The following is an 8,433-nucleotide window of genomic DNA, read 5'->3' as shown; positions in this document are numbered from 1 at the left end:
GGCACGAGATTGATCTCGTGCCCGGCACAAAGTATTGTGTCACGAGGCAATGGCCTCTCCCGCGCGAACAGTGCGAGGTCATTGATGCCTTCTTCGCCGCGAAAGCGAAGGCAGGCATGGTGCGGGAGTCGAAATCCCCGCACTCGACGCCGACTTTCTGCGTTCGTAAGCCGAACGGAAAGTGGCGTCTGGCTCACGCTTATAACAAGCTGAACACCGCAACGGTGCCGGCCCAAACACCAATCCCACGAAAGGATGTGTTGTTGAACAACATGGCCGGGAGCGTACTGTACAGTGCGGCTGGATTTGGTAGACGGATACTACCAAATCCTGATGCGAGAGAGCGACATCCCGCTCACCGCGGTAAGCACTCCAAGCGGCATGCTTTGGGAGTGGCTCGTCATGCCGCAGGGCTTGTCTAACGCCCCGGCGACGTTCAATCGCCTGGTGACGCAACTGTTCCGCCCTTTGCGTACCTTCGTACAGACGTACTTCGACGACATATTCGTCCATAGCCGTGCCGAGGGAGGCAAGACGGCCATGGAGGTGCATCTAGGACACCTCCGTCGAGTGTTGGACGTAATGCGAGCGAACAAGCTCTACGCCAACATCGACAAGTGCGTTTTCGCGTCACCAGAGATCAAAGTTCTCGGCTGCTTCGTAAGCAACGTGGGCGTTCGGGCTGACCCAGACAAGGTCAAGGCCATAGCAGCATGGCCGACGCCCCGATCCCAGAAGGATCTTCGAAAGTGGTTGGGCTTGGCCAACTACCTGCACAAGTACAGCGCAGGGTACGCGGGCTTCGCTAAGCCCTTGTCGAGCCTCCTTCAGAAGGACGTCGACTGGCGCTGGGAGCAGGAGCACCAAGATGCTTTTGACAGCATCAAGGCCAGTCTTCAAGAGGCCCCTGTCCTGGCCCTGCCGGACGAGACGAAGCCGTTTAGCGTCGTCTGCGATGCCTCCGATTACGCCATCGGATGTGCATTGCTGCAGGCCGACACGGCCGGACACGAACGAGTTATCTCGTTTCAGTCCAGGCAGCTTAAAGCCGCCGAGCGGAACTACCCTGTCCACGACAAGGAGCTCCTGGCAATGAAATATGCCCTTGTGAAGTTTCGTGTTCACCTTCTGGGCTCTAGGTCCTTTGTGATCTACACAGACCACGCGTCCTTGAGGACGGCGACTAACTCGCCTCACCTCTCCCAACGGATGGCGAGGTGGCTGTCCTTCTTCGCGGAATATAACTTCCGCGTCGAGTACAAGCCGGGCAAGCTCAACGTGCTTGCGGACGCCCTCTCTAGGCGTCCCGACTATGAGTTGGCCCACATCACACGGGTGACAACGGATCTATATGATCGGATACGCATGGCGTATCGGGACGATGAGGCTGTCGCGCCTATCGTCAAGTTCCTTATGGCCGGAACGAGCACGAAGTCCAACTGGCTCTCGTTGCGACAGCGCTCACGGCTCCACCGATATGAGTTGAAGGAGGGCCTCCTCTATTACCGGGTGGAGCCCACTGATCCTCCACGGGTGGTCGTACCCAACGACGAGGATCTGAAGTTCGACATCCTCGCGGAGGCACATGACGCGCCCTCCAGCGGCCACTTGGGCCGCGAGAAGACCTTTCTGTCGGTCTCTCAGTCCTTCTGGTGGACCCACATGTACAAGTGGGTCACTCGGTACGCTAAGACATGCGAAACATGTCAGCGGGTCAAACCCGCAGGGCACTCTTCGGCTCCACTACAGAGCCTGCCCGTACCGGCTGACTGTTGGAAGTCGATGAGTCTTGACTTCATCTTTGGGCTTCCCGCCGACGGACACGGCAACACCGAAATTTTGGTGTTCGTGTGTCGGCTGAGCAAGATGGTACATCTTGCTTAAGTTCCCGTCACTGTTACGGGCGAACAAACCGCAAGGTTGTTCGTCGATGGCGTGTTCCGCTATCACGGTCTCCCAAAGACGATTGTCTCGGACCGAGACCCGCGGTTCACTGCTGCGTTTTGGAAAACGCTGTTCCCTTTACTGGGAACTCGTCTGCAGATGTCCACTGCGGACCACCCGCAGACAGACGGCCAGACAGAGCGCGTCAATCGAGTGCTCGAAGACACTCTGCGCAGTGTGTGCGCGGCAGCACCATGTACGTGGTCGACGCAGCTTCCAGTTGTTGAGTTTGCGCTCAACAACGCGGTGCACGCGTCCACGGGGTTCACGCCGTTCTACTTGAACGGCTTCCGCCACCCCAGAGTGCCTCTCACTCTTCGAGGAGACACTGACTCCTCTATTCTAAGTGGGGGAGAGGCTTGGAAAGCCCTTTCCTCGCAGGTCTCGGATGTGAGACCAGTTTCGCTGCGGAAACAGGTGGAATCCTTTATGGATACCAAGCTGAACATTGTCAGCAGGGTCCGCGATGCCATGGCCGCAAGATAAACAAAAGGAGTACTCGGACAAACATGGAAGAGGAAACTAAAGTATATTTGAGGTTGGGGACTTAGTGTTGCTAGACACGAGGAACCTACCTCTTGCCACTGTCAGCTCTGTCGGCAGCAACAAGCTGAAGCACCGCTTCATCGGACCTTTTGCAGTCCTGGCCAGACATGGTGCGTCGTACACCATCGACCTTCCAAAGTCAATGACGACGCACCCGACGTTCTATGTCGGACGTCTTAAGCGGTACTTTGACCCGCAGGGGGTTGCTGACTCGCAGACCCCCCATGACCCAGCTCCTCGAAGCGAGGGCCGGTCACAGTCGTCGACGAGGTCGTCGGAGCAGGCACCCAAGCCTCGGTCGGGACGGCAAGGCTGCGGTCAAGACCGTACGCCGGAGGGGCTCCATACGAACGAACCCCGGCGCCATACGCCGAGTACGCTGAGTACGCCGGGTACGCACCATACGCGTACGTCTGGGAGTGTGCCGCAGGCGGATCCGGACGTGGCAACAAAGCCTCGATCCGTCGGATCATGCGAAAGGCCTCGTCCAGATCGGTCGAAGAGGCCCGGCGATCCACCCGCAGGTGCAGGCTCGCGACCTCTCGCTCCAGCAGGTCCAGGCGGCCCGCAAGACGAGCGAGCTCGCCCTAATTCCCGGCCTGGGCGGAAGCATTACCGCCAGTCCCAAGGCCAAGTGCAATCTCAAGCACGAGGACACGTTGACGGAGGCGGTAAACCTCAGGATCCTGTGTCGGACCCGCAGTAGGAGCACTCGGACGAGAGTGGCTCTCGGGAGGCGCCGAGTACTCGTACTCGTACGAGGGCACCTTGGCCCCTGCTTGACCGGAATGGAGAAGTCCACTTCCATGTGGAGCGGATCCTCCAGGAGCAACGGCGTCGCGGTAAGCGACAGCTCCTCGCGAAGTGGAGGGGTTATGCCCACTCCGAGAACTCGTGGGAGCCGATTGAACGGCTCCTGATTGACTGTCCGAAGTCTGTCGCAATCTGGGAACAGAAGCGGCGGCAGCTTCATAAGTAGTCCGGGGCTTCTTGCCCGAACGGGGTACGGACGATGAATACATACCGTACCCGCGCTCATCGTGAGCGCTAGAAGCCGCGCTTCAGGATGTCCCTTGGCAGCATAAGCTTGCTGATCAAGTGGGCAAACCTCACACGAAGATCACGCTGGTCCAGGATGCGGGACAGCAGTTGATCTTCCTGGAGTTCCCGTAACTCCGTGGGTGAGTACTTAAGAGTCTTCACCCATGCCCAGAACATGTCCTCACAAGAACTCTACGTGGGACAGTTCTCGGGCATCACCCAGGGGTATCCCCAAAGAGGATAGAGACCACCCCGGGTCTCGGGCTTCTTACGACAAGTCGTGAAGTCCTTGAGAGGAATGCGGTGTGGCGCGAGAAGCACACACCTAGCAGCCTCCAAGTTGTCGACGAACAACTGTTCTTTCTAAACAAGGGCTCGTTCATAGATGCCCCTAGAAGTGTGGCCGCCCACAAGGCCACGAGGAGCGACGAGAAGCTCTAAGAAGAGGTCAGCCCCAGAGCTCTCCTCGGGAGGCCAGTATCCTCTTGAGTTGATGGCAGCTCCCTGGCTGACGGGTGCCACCACCGAACCCCCACGCACACGCTGGGCAGCTTGGAACTCCTCCTGCTGCTGGTCGGGGTCATTCGAGACCTCCCGGGGCTCAACGATAGCACCCTCCTCTTCCTCTTCTTCCTCCTTCTCCTCCTCTTCATCCGAGGAGTCGAAGATACTCCGATAGGAGCGACGAGTCTCCTTCTCCTCGCGGAGTGGAGACTTAGAGGCGGTACGCTTCTTTGAGGGCTTGGCGCCTTCGGCTTTAGAGGCCTTAGCTCGCGCAAGACCCTCAGCAAGCGAGAGACTTTTGCGAGGATTCTCTTCCTCATCGCCACCGGCTTTGGGAGCGCCCTTAGCCTTGACGGCCGGACTCTCAGAGCGCACAGAGGTCCTGGGACTGTGATCACCTTGATCACTAGCGAGTGACTGCACGCTGTCATCTTTGTGCTCACTGGGCACTGGGCTGTTTCCTCCCACAGAGCCCGCAGGAGCATCATGAGTGCTCTCGGACTCGGCATCGTCCTCACTGCCCGAGTTGATCTCACGTTCTACGAACCGAGGGCTCGGACGATTGTCTGAAGATGAGGGCGACGGACTGCGGCGCTTGCTTGCGCGCTTGTCCACAGCCGCGTCACTCGATGATCCGATCGCCTCGGAGGCCACCTGAGTAGCCTCCTTGAGTGCAGAGCCTTTGCCGTGAGGCTTAGTGCTCTTGGCTTGCGCCTTACCAGCAGCAGCCTTGGAGCGTGTCTTAGCACCGCTCTTTCAGTGCCACGAGGCATGATAACGGTCGAATGGGAGACCTAGACGAAGAGCGCACAGGTCGCTGCTCGAGGCTCTAACTGTAAAGTGAGCCTCCGCCGCGCTCGCGCGGCCAAGTCGATGGTTTTCGACTTTGAGAATGAGAGTTTGTGACGAACACCTCTTCACTCTGATTGGTCGGTAAACCGAACCTAAGTGGGGGAGGATGTAACGGGGTACGTAGCACTAAGTGTACCCTGGTTACATGAAGTGTGACACTTCACACTTCAGGAGTATGACACGTCATACTCCGGGATATTTGGTACAAGGTACCAAGGTCGTTCAAAGCCAACCATTGGTCAAACGACATTGCATTTCTATAGGTAACTTATAGATTGTATTAAACCCAAACTTAACCTACCTATAAATATACTCAGTTTACAATCTACCTTATTTAGGTCACTTCGCTCTCTTTAATTAAAGAGGGGACCTTTGAACTGCCGTTCACTGAGAGTTTGTATACTCTCGGAAGATAACTTTCTCTAGCGCAAGGTGCTGTGTGACCCCGTCACAGGAGGTATACGACACAATATGTGTATGCAAGCTTGAAAGTGTGACCGAGAAAAATTTCCACAAGTCCCCTCGCCTAAATACGCCGGCACAGCATCCGGGTATACGTATAAGGGTATAACGTGCCCACGCCGGCTTTATTGAGTTGGGGGGGGGGCTACCGCAACGCCCCTGTCATTGCCGACATGGGGGATTGTGGTGATAGCAAGTATGTGTAATGGGGTAGGGGAATCTTACTACGATTTAGATGCGACCACACAAAGCTTTATCTAGTCCTCATCTTCATCGCACGTAAGGCCCTGCTCTTCTCGCACCACCCCCAATTTCTTCAGCTCCTTGACCAGAGCAGGAATCTCATCATTAGCTTCATCACCTTCGTCTTCATGTACCCGTGTATCACCAAGAATACCAACTCGAGCAAACCTCCCTACAATGATAGATGCCGTCAAGCTGTTCCAGCTTGTACAGACCAACGACACAATAGCATTTCTATCAGGAGAAGTAACCCGAAAGACAGAACTCGGTGCCTCCCGCTGAATGTCTGCGACGCGTTCTCGAGCTACGTCTTGCATCTCCAATCGAAACGCAGTATTAGTACGGGTCGTGATCCCAAGACGCTGCGCTGCCCGACTCACTTCAAGAGCGTGATGATCGGCGACTTGCTGTCGTAGTCGGTCGACCCGAAACTTGCGCAATTTACTCTTGAACGGGTGATTCCACGCTACGTCTGCTGGCTGGCAGACGTAAGTGTATCGTGGTGGTACTTTATGCAGCACAATGTTGATAGATGCTGCATACTCTACGACTTCTGGGGTCCAGTGCCCCGAGAAGTCGTCCCAGAGTAGCAGCATTTTGTCTTCTATGTTGGGGCCGTTTGCGAAGTGATACTCCAAGAAACGGAGAGAGATCTGCGAATTCCACCATGCAGCTGAATTGCCATAGTTCTGGCACTGATGCTGCGTCTGAAGAGCATCCATTTTGGGCCACAAAACTGGCCCAAAGCCGTGCTGGTTCATCTTGTTGCTGCGTTGTCTGCACTTATCTTTTGCATCCTTCGCTTTGAAGATAATTATTGGGGGGTATTTGTTGCCGTGCCAGTCTGCCAGTAGCATAACTGTCGCTCTCTCCTTATCCTTGCCAGCACATTTAATCCAGATCGTTCTCTCCATTGATCGTTTTTGTAGGCAAGTACTCGTAGAACACCGCGGTCTGATCCGCATTCAGCGCTGTAGTGATGTTGTGCTCGAGAATCAGCTCTTTCACCTCTTTCTTGAACTCTTCCGCCTTCAACTGTGTATCTTCGGGTGTCGTTTGACCCTGGCGGGTTTTGGCGCGAATGGAGAACCGGCTGCGCCGCCTAAAACCCCTCCGCCAAGAATGAGATGCGCTAAACAACAACGACGGAATGTCTCGGTCAGCGGCTACCTCACGGGCCTTAAAATGCAGCATCTGCTCCGAGACTGGACAACCTTCTCGCCTTAACGAGCTGATCCACATCGAGGTGTACGCTTCTGCACCGTCCGGGAGAATGGTACCGTCGCCAAGTTTGCGCGCCCTTTCATAGTGACCCTTTACTTGTAAGCACATCTGTAACGGGGTACGTAGCACTAAGTGTACCCTGGTTACATGAAGTGTGACACTTCACACTTCAGGAGTATGACATGTCATACTCCGGGATATTTGGTACAAGGTACCAAGGTCATTCAAAACCAACCATTGGTTAAATGACATTGCATTTCTATAGGTAACTGATAGTTTGTATTAACCTCAAACTTAACCTACCTATAAATATACTCAGTTTACAATCTACCTTATTTAGGTCACTTCGCTCTCTTTAATTAAAGAGGGGACCTGTGAACTGCCGTTCACTGAGAGTTTGTATACTCTCGGAAGATAACTTCCTCTAGCGCAAGGTGCTGTGTGACCCCGTCACACTTGGTAGCACTTGTAGTCAATCCACGCCATCGCGGGTAGACTACCTGAACCTCCGAAGTTCGTTGCCATGGATAGGAACGACTTCTCCCATATGAACGACTCTCAGTTCGAGTCGGTTCGGAAGATGGCAGGCATCTTCGGGATGGAGGCCCTGCAGAGCCTGGTGGTATCAACACCGGCTGAGCAGCTCGAGCGCGTCAATGCATTCGACGCGTACGAGCAGGGCCTCATCGCGCATGTGCGGGAGAACCTGCAGGATCCGGCGGCGGAAGCAAATCCTCCTCACCCGAAGCCAATACGGCTGAAGGTTAAGCCGTATGAAGGGAAGGAAGGCGAGAACCTTCACTTCTGGGTCCGAGAAGTAGAGCTCGCGATGGACACGGCTCTGATCTCGACCGAGCAACTGCGTGTTGCTTTTGCACTCTCCAACCTTAGCGGCCGTGCTAAGAGTTGGGTGTACACTCGGGAAGCGACATCCCCTGGATGTTTCACATCCTGGGCTCAGCTGTGCGAACAGCTCCGAGCCGCGTTCCTCCCGGCGAACTACGAGTACCGCCAGCGTTCGCGCTTCCTCGCGTGTAAACAAGGAAGACGCGAACTGCACGAGTATGTGCAAGAGATACGGGAGCTCACGGCGTCCCTAGTGGGAAACCCACTCAATGAACACATCAAGATGACTGTGTTCATGGACGGCCTTCGAGTGGGCCCCGCACGCACTCAGCTGTTCCGGGTGCAGGCAAGCACCCTTGAAGAGGCGATTCAAGTGGCTCTTCAAGAAGAATACAGCCATCGCCAGGCGCGTACGCCGGCCTCAGCGTGGCCTGGGAGTTCCTTGTCGGCTCCCGGTCGAACAAGCCCCAACGGACCAGTTCCCATGGAGCTCGGGTCCGCCGAACAGCGTGACATCCGCTGCTTCGGCTGTGGGAAGATGGGCCACTTCAAGCGCGACTGTCCCGCGGAAAGACTCCGCAGACGGTCCTTCCTTAAGCCCGTCCTCAAGGGTCGCTGGCAGAAGCTCAGGATCCCGGGGACAGGGGAACGCAGGGCAACTCAGTAGGGGCGGGGCGCTCTACTGGGGAAGAACTAAGTCTTCGTGATGGGTGCGCGGGTGGCCGCGTACCACGGGGACTTAGCTCCTGAGAGTCTTCGCACTCTCGAATC

This window comes from Phytophthora infestans, genomic scaffold, assembly GCF_000142945.1.
Source record: "Phytophthora infestans T30-4 supercont1.1 genomic scaffold, whole genome shotgun sequence".
NCBI lineage: Eukaryota > Oomycota > Peronosporomycetes > Peronosporales > Peronosporaceae > Phytophthora > Phytophthora infestans.
The sequence above is the reverse complement of the archived record's forward strand: the minus strand, read 5'-3'. Positions refer to the sequence as shown.